Below are 12,152 nucleotides of genomic sequence, written 5' to 3'. Positions count from 1 at the left end.
TGTCTTGGAGATGATACAACCAGATTGCTTTTTGGAAGCAAAGATGATGAGGCTTTGCCTCACGTACTTTTGGCATATTGCTAAGTAGGGTTTATCCCTAGGGGAGGGACATGATGCTCAGAAAGGTAGAGACTCAGCCAAGGAGAGGGAGACCTTCAACCAAGTAGACTGACACGATGATGGTCACAATGGGCTCGTATGTGTCAGAAAGAGTCAGGATGACAAGGATAGAACAAGGATCAGATTTGGCTTCAGACCTCATGGCCTAATAAAGAGTGTTATTTGCAATTGTAAAAAAAATGAAATAGATTCACTTTACATATGAAATGATACAAATATCTGTAGATGGTGTTCAGCTAAGAGGAATGCAAAATGCAAGAATTTCCAAACTGTTTGAATATATATGGAGAATTACACCTGCCTGCTGACTGTGTTTTAAAAATCATTATGCAGAATAACAAAAAGACCAAAAAGAACATATTACTAGGCAAGAATGCATAGCATATGAGCTATCAGTTTCTAGAGTTGACTTTTTCTTTTCTTAATATTATTATATATCCTCATTTTGAAACCCTAATTACTTATATCTAACTTCTGTCAACCAGATGGATTGACATTGTAAGTGCTTTAATAGCCTGGAGCATGTCAGAAATAAAGAGGATGACACAGGACAGGACAAAGTTCAGACAGGCTGTTATTAGGGCCACTTTGAGTTGTACTTGATGGCACCTAACTACAACAATCTGAGGATGAAGACTCCTGTGAAATTTCTGTGAAACATGTTGCTTTTTACCCCAGCTGTGTTGGAAAACAGAGCATTTTTTTTTTTACAGAAGTTGAAGAGAAAAACCAATCAAATCAAAACAAAAAATCACAACTGATGAAAAAAGCTTTGCAGTAGTGATTAATAATAATAGTTTGATCCTGGAGAATTGGCAAGAAAGTCATATACTTAAAAAAATTGATTTAGTTGTATAAAACTCATGACAATTGTATTACTTCTGTAAACTTCTTTCTACTTCTAACTCTGATGTTTATTCACCCAATTGACAATGTTTATTAAATATGGTTTATACGCCATATTTATGCAGATGTTGTGGATGTGCGTTTTCAACCCAAAAATGAAATACACAGTGTTTCCATTTCACAGTGTGCATCTATGTTACCTCACAATGACAATATACACCTATAATATGTTTGAACTTGTTAGACGTTGTTGTTTGCTGTTGTTGTTATGTGCCGTCGAGTCGCTTGCGACTCATAGTGACCCTATGCACAACAGCCCTAAACTCTTCTCTGTCCTGTGTCAATCGCACTGTCTCTGACACTCCCATCCCAATTATCTCAGTCACCGTAGAATGTTTAAATTTGAGTAGTCTCATGTTTAAGATACTATAGATTAATTTTGATTTAGATACGGCAAACACATATTCACTGTTTAAAAAAAAAAGTAACTGTCAGATTTGAGTAGCAGTGCTTGAATTTAAGCAAGGGAATGTACCAGAATTAACCAGTAAACCACATAACAAAAAAATCTCATGGCCATGAAGGTGGAACTTACTCCCATGTGACTCTCCATCAGATTTCCAAGGCTGTCAATTGCATAAGATGTGAAAGCTCTTTTTTCTCCCTTGGAATCACTGATGGATTTAACTTTCAGAAAGGCACGGCCTTTGGCTTAGGAGTGCAACTCTCATATAGAGTCTACTAATGGAGCAATAGAGCATATATAAAACATTAACTGCAACTTAGGAGACTCTGATTTCTGGTAGTCTTAGGTAAAGTATGAGCATCTGTGTTTTCTAACAGCTCCATGATTACTTGTGATGCACTTGTGTTTCTAATCAGGATTAAATTCAGAATTTATATAACGATAAATTTAAATTCAGAATTTATAGAATGGTAAATTTCAATTCTATGCAAAGAGAGATCTTCCTAGCAACTACTGCAACTTCCCAAAGTATACATATGTACATTATAAAATCCAAATAGGAAAAGGTAGCTGTGATATTCAGAAATATGCTTATGTACTTCTAGTGATAAGCAAGGTTTGCTAGATTGTTCTTTTTAAGTTTTTATCAACCGGATAATTTCAACTTAATAGATACTTATGTTAGTGAAAAATTTAAGACTTCCTCATAATTTTTTGTAAACTACGTATTAAATCTCACTAAGAACAGAATGAATTGCAGATTCTCAGTAAATCTCAGCCCTACTCCTTCGTATGTGTTCTCATTGTACTAATTTGTTAGCTTTAATGTTATAAATTGTGCTGAGTCAACTCTTGATCATGATTCTATGTGCATCAGTAGGAAACATTGCTTTTTCCTGCATCATCTTAACAGTTGTGGTTATGCTCAGCGTATTCCTCCTGCTATAGTACCTTTTGAATACCATAATTCATCTTCTAGCACTATGTTGCCTAGTATTCTGTTGTGTCATCCATATGATTTTTCTTCTCCCTCCCCATTTGTTTGTATATGATATTCACTTGTACTGTGTTTCATTCATTCACATTTTGTTTTATACAATCTTTGATTTTCATTGTGTTTCATGGAATCTTTCTTATACATTGCATTTTAATTAGTTGCTGTTGATCTATGCCTATTATGTCCCTGTCATTTCAAGTTCCCTCTAAATCTTTCTTATTTCTCCTCCCTTTATCCATCCATCAAACTCTGATATTCCGGCAATTTCCACCCTTCCTCTTTTTCTGACCCCTTTTCTCTTCCCCTTCTGAACATTTTTAGACATCTTACTAATTATCCTTCTATTTTTACTATAATTGTCTTATGTAAAATTTGTCCTTATGCGACTGAGTTTGTTCACTTAGTATAATGCTGTCTAGACTATCTTGGATGTTATGGAGTACTTTATGAAATCATTGTTTCTTAGTGTTGCATATTATTCCATTATATGACTGTTCCATAATTTCCCTATCTGTTTATTGGTGGTCATTTGGGCTTTTCCCACATTCTGGCTATAATGAATAATGCTACTATAAACATAGGTATGCATATCTCCATTTGTGTCTTAGCTTTCATTTCCTTGGGGTAAATTTACTAGCAATGACATATCTGGATCATATGGAATTTTTAGGTTCAGCTTTTTGAAGAAATACCAAATTGCTTTCCAGTTTGATGTTACCATTTTACAATCCCACCAGCAGTGTATGAGAGTTGAGACAATGAAGGCTTGCCTGCATCACTTGCGTATATACTCAGGACTGTTTGGTGTCTTGTCATTGATGTAGACTAACCTTCTAGGATACAGCCATTTTTTGCAGTGATGTCTGAAACTGGTTGAGGTTACTTGTGCCAGTTCTAATGCCATATTCATGAAAAAGTTTCACCAATATTAAGGTTTTTTATCTTTATATGGTCGCTTGCATAATACATTTTCTAATTCTAAACTAAGGTATCTTAAGGTATTTGTTATTTACTGGGTCATTAAAACTGCACGTGTGTATCTACTTCTTAGGGTGTTCGTGATAATGAATTGAGATAATGCATTCAAATTGCTTGGCACAGCACTTGATTTTTAATGAATGTTTTGTTGATGTTAACTGTAATTATTTAAAATGAAATAATGTTATGTTTATTTAAAAATAGACAATTTATACAAATATGGATCATATTGCGTGATCTGTATAAGTACTGACATGGGTGAAAAAACTTGCTAACCAACAATATCATTATATCCTAAATATGACCATTTTTGTTTATTATTTTGTTCACTCTATTGCTAGGTCAGAACTGACTCACAGTTGGTCCTCCTCCGGGTTTCTGAGGCTATAAATCAGACAGCAGGGTATTGCCCATCCTTCTCCCATGGAGTCATTGGAGGAGTTGAAACCCCAGAGAGGCATGGCCATTGAGTTAGTACAGCAACTCTCTCTGGACTGTGCCACCAGCAATCCAGTTCTTAATTATCTAAATCTATTATGTCAAAATCCATCCTGCTCATAAACTTCAAAGAGTGCCTAACAAGAATTTGTACTTGAGTCTGTGCAGTAATTCAACTAATAACACACATGCTCTCAAGACTTTCTAGGCACTAGAAGAAACATTTAAAGTAACCGTTGTTTGAGTCTGTTTCATTTAATTTATTCAACTTGTGTTGATCGATTGCTTACTCCAGGCCACACTGTGGGTTAATAAAACAAACAAATAAAATACTATTTATTTAATGCTTCCAGGAAGATAACAACTTCTATATTATTTGCTGTCTCATAATAGTATTATTTCATATTTTTTCTAGAGACACTGAATGTCTGACACAATTTTAAAAAAATAAGGTATGTGCAGAGGAAAGATAATGGCTCAAATTTATCTTCAATGAGTGTCCTTCATCATGAAATTAAATAAGAGCAACAATGCTGAGGTCACTGAACTGTGAACAAGACTTCTTATTTTCATCAATGTACAGAAATAATGGATCTTTATAAAAATATGAAGTGTTATTTTTTGGATTTGAAGTTATGCAGGCCTTAGATAAAATAAAACACTATCTAACTATCTGAATTTTATATGTTTTTTTCAGCCTTTGATGACTAGTATGTGAAGTAAATGTGATGATATCAACTCAATGCAAAATTATTGCCATTGAGTCAATTTCAACTGACATTAACCCTTCGTTGGGTTTTTGAAGCTGTAAATCTTGTAAATAGGAGATAGCCCAACTTTTCCCTGTGTAACCCTTCAAGCATTTGAACCACTGAAGATAACTGACCTTCAAGTTAGCAAAATAGCATGCTACATACTATATTGTCAGAGTTCCTATAATAATATTTGGAAACAGGAGTGGCATTCACTTCCTAAACCACATGCCTCTGGAAACTCTGTGAACTTGGAGAAATGATGATAGTCATAGAAATCTTCAGACCTTTTGTTCATGGAGTTGCTATGAGTCGTGCTCGACTTGATGACACTCAACAACTAAACATAATAATATCATAAAATTATTTAATTGAGAAAGAGTACTATATTAATGAAAGATATTGGTACTAGTAGTTTCAGTACTACTATGGTAATAATAATAATTGTGAATGCACATGTAACTATAAAATCCACTTGTCTAATACCTTATTCAAGAGCCAACTTTCTTTTTCCGAATCCCTCACTTTGTGTAGGTAGCAGACAATGTTCTACCACCTAAGGGAATTTAGATTTTCTGATTTTTTTTAATTAATTTTTTTAAAAAAGAAAGATTGATTTATGTGTGTATGTAGGGATATCTCAAGACTTGGCTTATGCAGTTGTAAAGATTGTCAAGTCCTAAGTCCATAGGTCAGATGTCAGAGTGGAAACTTCTCTTGATTCGCAGAGCTATAGAGATTGACACTAGACAGCAATATACACTGAAACTTAGCCATTATTAAATATATTTGAAACATGAAAATGTCTTAGCGGGTGCTATGTGATTCATGGAATACCTATGGACTGCCAAAAGAACAAACAGCTTAGTCTTAGAAAAGGTGCAGCCAGGGTGCTCCTTGGAAGTAAAGATGATAAAGCTTCATCTCATATACATAAACATATTGCTAAGGAGAGTCTCTTCCTTGGAGAGGGTCATCATGCTTGGAAAGGTTGAAAGAGAGTGAAAGAGAGACCCTTGGCTGGGTGGATTAACATATTGAGTCCAAGATTGTGAAGATGGCAGAGGATAGGACAGGTTTAAGATCTGTTATTCATAGGGTCACTATGAGTCACACTTGACTTGATGGTAACCAACAACAGCAGAATACTACAGGGTGATTTGTGGTGACCCTATGATCAAAATATGTGCCTGGATGATGTAAGTCATTCTTCGTGGCACCTAATAACAAAATCTATTGTTTAGCTAAAAGGTGATATCTGGGAATGGGTTCCTGTCCTTATTTGAAGGTTTGATTAGAGGCCAGCTGTCTCAGAAATTTTACAGGTCTCTATCTGGCCACTTTGGAAGCAGGAATGGAATCCACCTCCTAAACAACATGCCTCTGGAAACTCTACGAACTTAGAGTAATGACGATAGTCGTAGAAACAGGGTTCAGAACTTTTGCTCATTGGGTCACTTTTAGTCATGCTTGACTCCACGACACTAACAACAGACAACATCTGACTACTAAGTCTGTTATTTTTTTAATGACTTTGAATTTCATTCCACATAGTTATCTTACATTACCTAGAATATTCTGTTGTGATCTCAATCAGAATCAGGTATTTGGAGCTGCACATTGTCTGGTTCTTCTGGTCTCAGGCTAATTAAGCCTATGTTTCACATAGTCTGAATTTGTTGCACTAATTATTCCGTTGACTTTGATTTTTCTTCACTCTTCTTTGCCCTGGATTGGGGGGAAACCCCCAAAACAGTAGTTGTATCTTAGATGGTTACTCATCAGCTCTTGAGAGCCAATCACTACTAACCAAAGTAGAACGTTGAATATTGTCTTTGTGGAATACTTCTGTCTTAGATCTTCCCTGAGATTGTAGCCATAAGCACTCAAATCTCTCAAAATTTTTGGTTATGGCTGTGAAGTTTTCCCAACTTAGCCTTGTATATATTCTCCAACATGGTTGAATATACTTGTAGTACATATAAATAGGTATGTAGAAATATCCTTTGCCAATTCTATACATGATTGTGGGTGTACTTCCATATGCTATCACAACCTGTTCACTTTTCATATATACTTCTGTTTCCACTCATCAATTATTTATTATTGCAGTATTGTGTATATAAGAATATGTACTGTTGCCTTTTTTATGTTTGTGTACCTCCAAGCACCTTCCTTTGTCTTGGTCATTGACCTACCCCTTATTGTGTATTGTGTTTCTTTTACAAAAGTACATAAAAACCTATTTTTTAATTGAACAATAAGTCAAGCACAACGTTAGTTGTGAGGCTAAAAAGAACCAGTTAGTATTTAATTACATGGTTCATAGGGTTGCTATGAATCAGAATTGACTAGTCACACCTAAACAACAACTAACTAGTGATCTTTTCTCCCTCTCCTTCCCATCCCTCATAATGATTACAGAGGTTTCTGTATAAAAATCTTTTCTTGGCATTTTATAATACTAGTCTAACACAATGTTTGTCCTTTTGTGTTTGACTTATTTCACTCAGTATTATGTCCTCCATTCAGCCATGCTGTGAAATATTTTGGAAATTATTATTATTATCCTTTAATGGTACATAGAGTGTTATACTGCATACATGTGCTATAGTTTAACCATTCATCAATCGATGGGCACATTTTTAAAGTCATCATCAGTTGATGAACACTTGTTAAAGAGACTATCTCTTCCATAGTTGCCATTATAATTTAGTGCTACTGTAGCATAAAGTGACTACAAATGGATGGCTTTAACAAGTAAAAATGTATTCTCTCACATGTTATGAAGCTAAAATTGAGGGCACCAACTACAAGAGATGGTTTTTTCTTCTCTGTCAACTCTGAAGGAAGACTCTTATCTTCTCCTGGGTCTGAGAGTATCACAGAACAAGAGTTCCTGTTCTATTTGAACTTCATGTATGAATATTTTCTTGCCTTTATATTAGTAAGGATGTTTTCTGTTGACAAATATTTGAAGGATGTCTCTCTTCCTTTTTCTCCTTTTCTTCTCTCTCCCTGGTATGGCATTCTGTTGTTGTTTTTATTATACCGTAGAGTCAGAACTGATATATAATTGATCCTCCAATGGATTTCCAGAGGCAGTTTAATCACAAAGGAGGGAATTGCCCGTCTTTCTCTTGTGGAACCACTAGAGGAGTTGAATCATATGCCTTTGGGTTTACAGGATAGCTCTTTACCACTAGGCCACCAAAGCTCCCCTATGGATTTTTGAACATATTAATCTCTTTGATAGTAATTCTCGTAACTCTCAGACTTTCTTAATTTTACTTTTAAATGGTTCCTCTAACAGTTGGTATTTTACTGATTTTCTTTCTATTTCCAAACTCTGTCTTCTATTGATATAATTATATTCCTTTGTCCTTCCAAGGTTTTTTATTTCTAACGTTTTTATTTAAAAAAATAATCTGTTGCTCTCCTGAACTCTCCTAGAGTTTTTTTGTATAGTTTTCTTGATTTTTATCTCTGATTTTTTTGGTTTTGTATTTTATTGCACACATGTTCCCCCTGATGATACAAATTGCTGTCTGTGTGTTTTTGTTTTTGTTTTTGTTTTTTTCATGATCAGGTGCCACTGATGGTGAGTGATTCTGCATTTACTGGATTCTTTATTTTTATTTATCTATTTCTTTATACACGAAAAGATTCTAAATATATCCTAAATATATTGACAGATTCTAAATATATTGACAGGACTTACCTGTCAAGTAGTCCCATTGTCTTCCTCAAAAAAGGCTTTCTAGTCCTTTATTTTGGTCACTTTATGACCAATCTCTAGGTGGGAGAAATGGTTCCAGGGACTGTCGGCATTAGTCTCATTTCACTGATCATGTAAAGCATTTGAAGTGGGCTGCATACTTTTTGGTCAATACCTGCCATCAATCTAATGGTGAAAACAGATAGTGACTCTCATTGTGTGGGCAGGGCAGCCTTTGTAGTGGATATGACTGACTAGTGGGGTAAAATTGACATCCCCTGACCTACTGGGTGCTGAGTGGTGGATGCTTGTGCATTTGATTATACTGCCGCCACCTCTCAAGTGTTGGAGGAATGTGTGTGTGTGTGTGAATGGTAGGCAGATTTGTGAAATTACACATTTGCTATCACTTTTGAGGTAGAGAGGAGAGAAGAAGAATGTAGTTGGTAAGGTAAGTAGGGAAAGAATGATGGGCAGATGCATATGAGGTCATGCTGCTGCTGCTAGTCAATTGTCATCCTTCACTGGTTGAAGCTGAAGAGGGAGAGATGAGTGAGTAAATGTGCAGTCATGCTACCTTCACCTCTTTCTGGGTAGGAGGAGGGAGAAGGGAAAAGCAAACAATTGTACACATGTTCCCTCTGATGATACCACATGCTGGCTGTGTGGTTTTTAATATGATCAGGTGCCACTGCTGGTGAGTGATTCTATATTTACTGGATTCTTCAGGGTTCTATGGTTGTCTAAGTCACTGGAATTCTTGCTTGCCTTTCCTTGTTGAATCTTGTTCATGTTCTGCTTATCTTAACTCTTTCTATATTTCTCTACACTGTGTCTCTTTCTTATTGCGGATCACATGAAGTTGCCTTTGTGTGTACCTCACCTAGGTACACTAATTGTGCTGCGTTAAGACAAGCATATTGTTCTTAGCTCGCTCTCAAGGCACAACTGCTCTGGTGTCATAGTCCACAGCAACTTCTGCTAACGCAGAGGGCCTGCTTTTCCTATGGTTGGGAAGTTCCCACCATTATGATTTAAAACTTCAAAAACTCAATGGAAGGTCACCCAGAGTTAGAACTTACTGATGGCAGTGAATTTTGTTTTTATAATTTTAAATCAGTTTGGATAGTTTACCTCTGTGCCTTCAGTTACTATTTTTTCCTATGTAATCTCCAATTGCTATAAAGTCATCCAGTGAATTTCCCATTTAATATATTTCCTTTTTCACTTCTAGAAGATAATTACTTATGGTTCTTTGTATTTCTTCTATTTCTTTCCCAGGATCGCAGAAATTATGTTACTTGGTAATCAATTAGATACTTTCAGGGCTATTTTTTTAAAGCTTCACTAGGTAGCAGGTCTGCAAAAGAAAGGGAGACCCCTAATATGATATGTTAACACAGTGATTGTAGAAATGGACTCAAGAGTAACAGAAATGATGCGATAGGACTGGATTCAGATCTGTTATGCATAGTGTCACTATGACTCATACTTGTCTCATTAGTACCTGACAATAACAACACTGTAATAGAAAGTAAAAATAACTTTAGTACTAAGGAATAAGTATTCTGGAGTCTTTAATCTGTACCCTTGGAATTCACAGAGGACTTCTAACTCTGATAATTGAAAACTCAAATCTCTTGCTACCCAGATAAAATTTAAGAAATTGGCCACCTTACAATTTCCTGAAATTTTTCTTTGCTTGGTAGTTGCTCAGAATTCTGAAATTTGGTTGACATAGTGGTTAATTAATCAATCTATTGAGTACCCTCAAATCTTGTATATTAATCTTTACCAGCTTTTCCAAGATAATCTACTTTCGTAAATATTTACTCCTTCAAGACCCTCTGGTCATTTTTATATTGCCCTACATTGTAGACTTTCTATGATTTGGAATTGACATCAGGACAGTGGATGGGATTTGAGACAGTGGCGGTTTATTGTGCAAGCTTGTGCAGGAGCAGCCTAAGCATGTGAAATTTAGAATGAAGCCACATTTTTCAAGAAGATTTGTGGCCATATTTTTAGATATTTTGTGGGGGAACATTTTCAGTACTACTCTCTTCAAAACAGTATTTTTCACTTCTTTCCCCACTGTGATTTCTGTGTCCTCTTTTCAGTGAGAATGCCAATTCCTGAATTTCTTCCTTGATCACTAGGAGTTGGAATCCGGCGCCTTCTCAAAAAGTGTCACCCCCCTACAAAGTCAGTTTGATTCTAGGATGAGCACATTTTGTTTTTCTTCTTTTGCTGATAAAAGTTGCATTTCTGTCGTGAAATGTTGGGGTTTATATACTTTATTCAGTGTTCTGGCTCTTTAGGCAGAAGTTCTGGTGGGATAGGGCCATAGGGACTTAAAAAGGATCTCTGACAGTGTAGTCTGTAGCATGTTGCATTGCTGACCAAAGACCCCTTAACCTCTTGTGGTTTGAAACCACCAGCAGCTCCATGGAACAGAAATGGACAGTCTCCTCCCCTTAAGTTATACAGTCTCAGAAACCTGATGGAGGCTCACAAGGAGACAGAATCGCTCTGTTGCATTGAGTTTGGGGTTTCTGTTTTAAAGCAAGGAAGAAAGACCTATAACAGCTACTCTATAAGGATTAGAAACAAAATCTCTAAATTTAAAAAACAAAAACAAAACCAAACACCCAAACCAAAACAACCAACCAACACTAAAAAAAAACTTTAGCAAAAATCATTCGAATATCACTCCATCATCACTAAGATGAATTAAATAAACAAAGAATATTTTTTTTAAGAGAGAATTGAACAGTGGAAAAAATCACTGGCACCTATCAAGATGTTCTAGAGAGAACACTTTACACTTATTCTGCTTTAGAACTACCAGTCCATAGTACTGATTCTACCTCCTCATGGTTGCCTAATTTGGAAATATTTCAGGGAATTAAGAAGACATTATAAAAAAGATAATTATATAATTATAGGTAAAGATTATTAAAAAATAGGAGGAGAGAGAGAAAGAGAGAGAGAGAGAGAGAAAAGGGTATTTTTAGTACAGGGGTAAATCTGGTATTGTCTAAAATTAGATATTCTTGTATAGAATTAGTTACACCTTGAGAATAAAATCCATTAATGAACTTGTTTCTGCACTATTTATTCTATACTTTTGAGGGATTCTGTCACTTTGAGTCTCACTTGATGATGTAGTTGACCTTTATTAAGTCTCATTGCACTCACTAATGTATCAAAGATGTATAGGTGATATATCTTGATGATTGATTAATAGGCTATAATATACCATTGTATTAGAGCTTTTGTACCATATTATTTCAAAGGACTATCTAGGGAGCAATAGGTTCTGAAGATGAATCCATTTAATTATAGTCTGAAAAAAGTAATGATACCTTGAACTGTTTAAATTATTTAGATATAGGACATTTTGGAGACATGTCTACAATGCAAAGGTTGGTTGTTGTGTGCCTTGGCAAGTGAATTTCCTGTTCTTTGGAGTTTTAAAACAGGAAAAGGTTGATTTTGAAATAATATTCCTTTAAATATTCTCAATAATCAAATAGAATATTCTTCTATGCATACTAAAGGATTGTCAGCATATATCAGACAATTCTGTCTTAGGCAGGAGTCTCTAAAGAAGCAAAAGCCAGTACTGTGTGTATGCATGTATTTGGAGAGAACTAGAGAAGGTAGAAGAGAGTAAGAGAGAAAGACAGACAGAGAGTATCTGGGAGAAATGATTCATGTAGTTTGTGATTGTTGCTGAGGTTGGCAAGCCTCAGATCTATGGGTCAGGCATCAGACTTAGAGCCTTTTCCTGAGCATATAGATGCAGGGATTGATGAATTAAACATCATCAAG

This window comes from Elephantulus edwardii, unplaced genomic scaffold (assembly GCF_000299155.1).
Source record: "Elephantulus edwardii isolate Elephantulus edwardi_28Jun2011 unplaced genomic scaffold, EleEdw1.0 scaffold00029, whole genome shotgun sequence".
In the NCBI taxonomy this organism is placed as follows: Eukaryota; Metazoa; Chordata; class Mammalia; order Macroscelidea; family Macroscelididae; genus Elephantulus; species Elephantulus edwardii.
Note: the sequence above shows the minus strand (reverse complement) of the source record.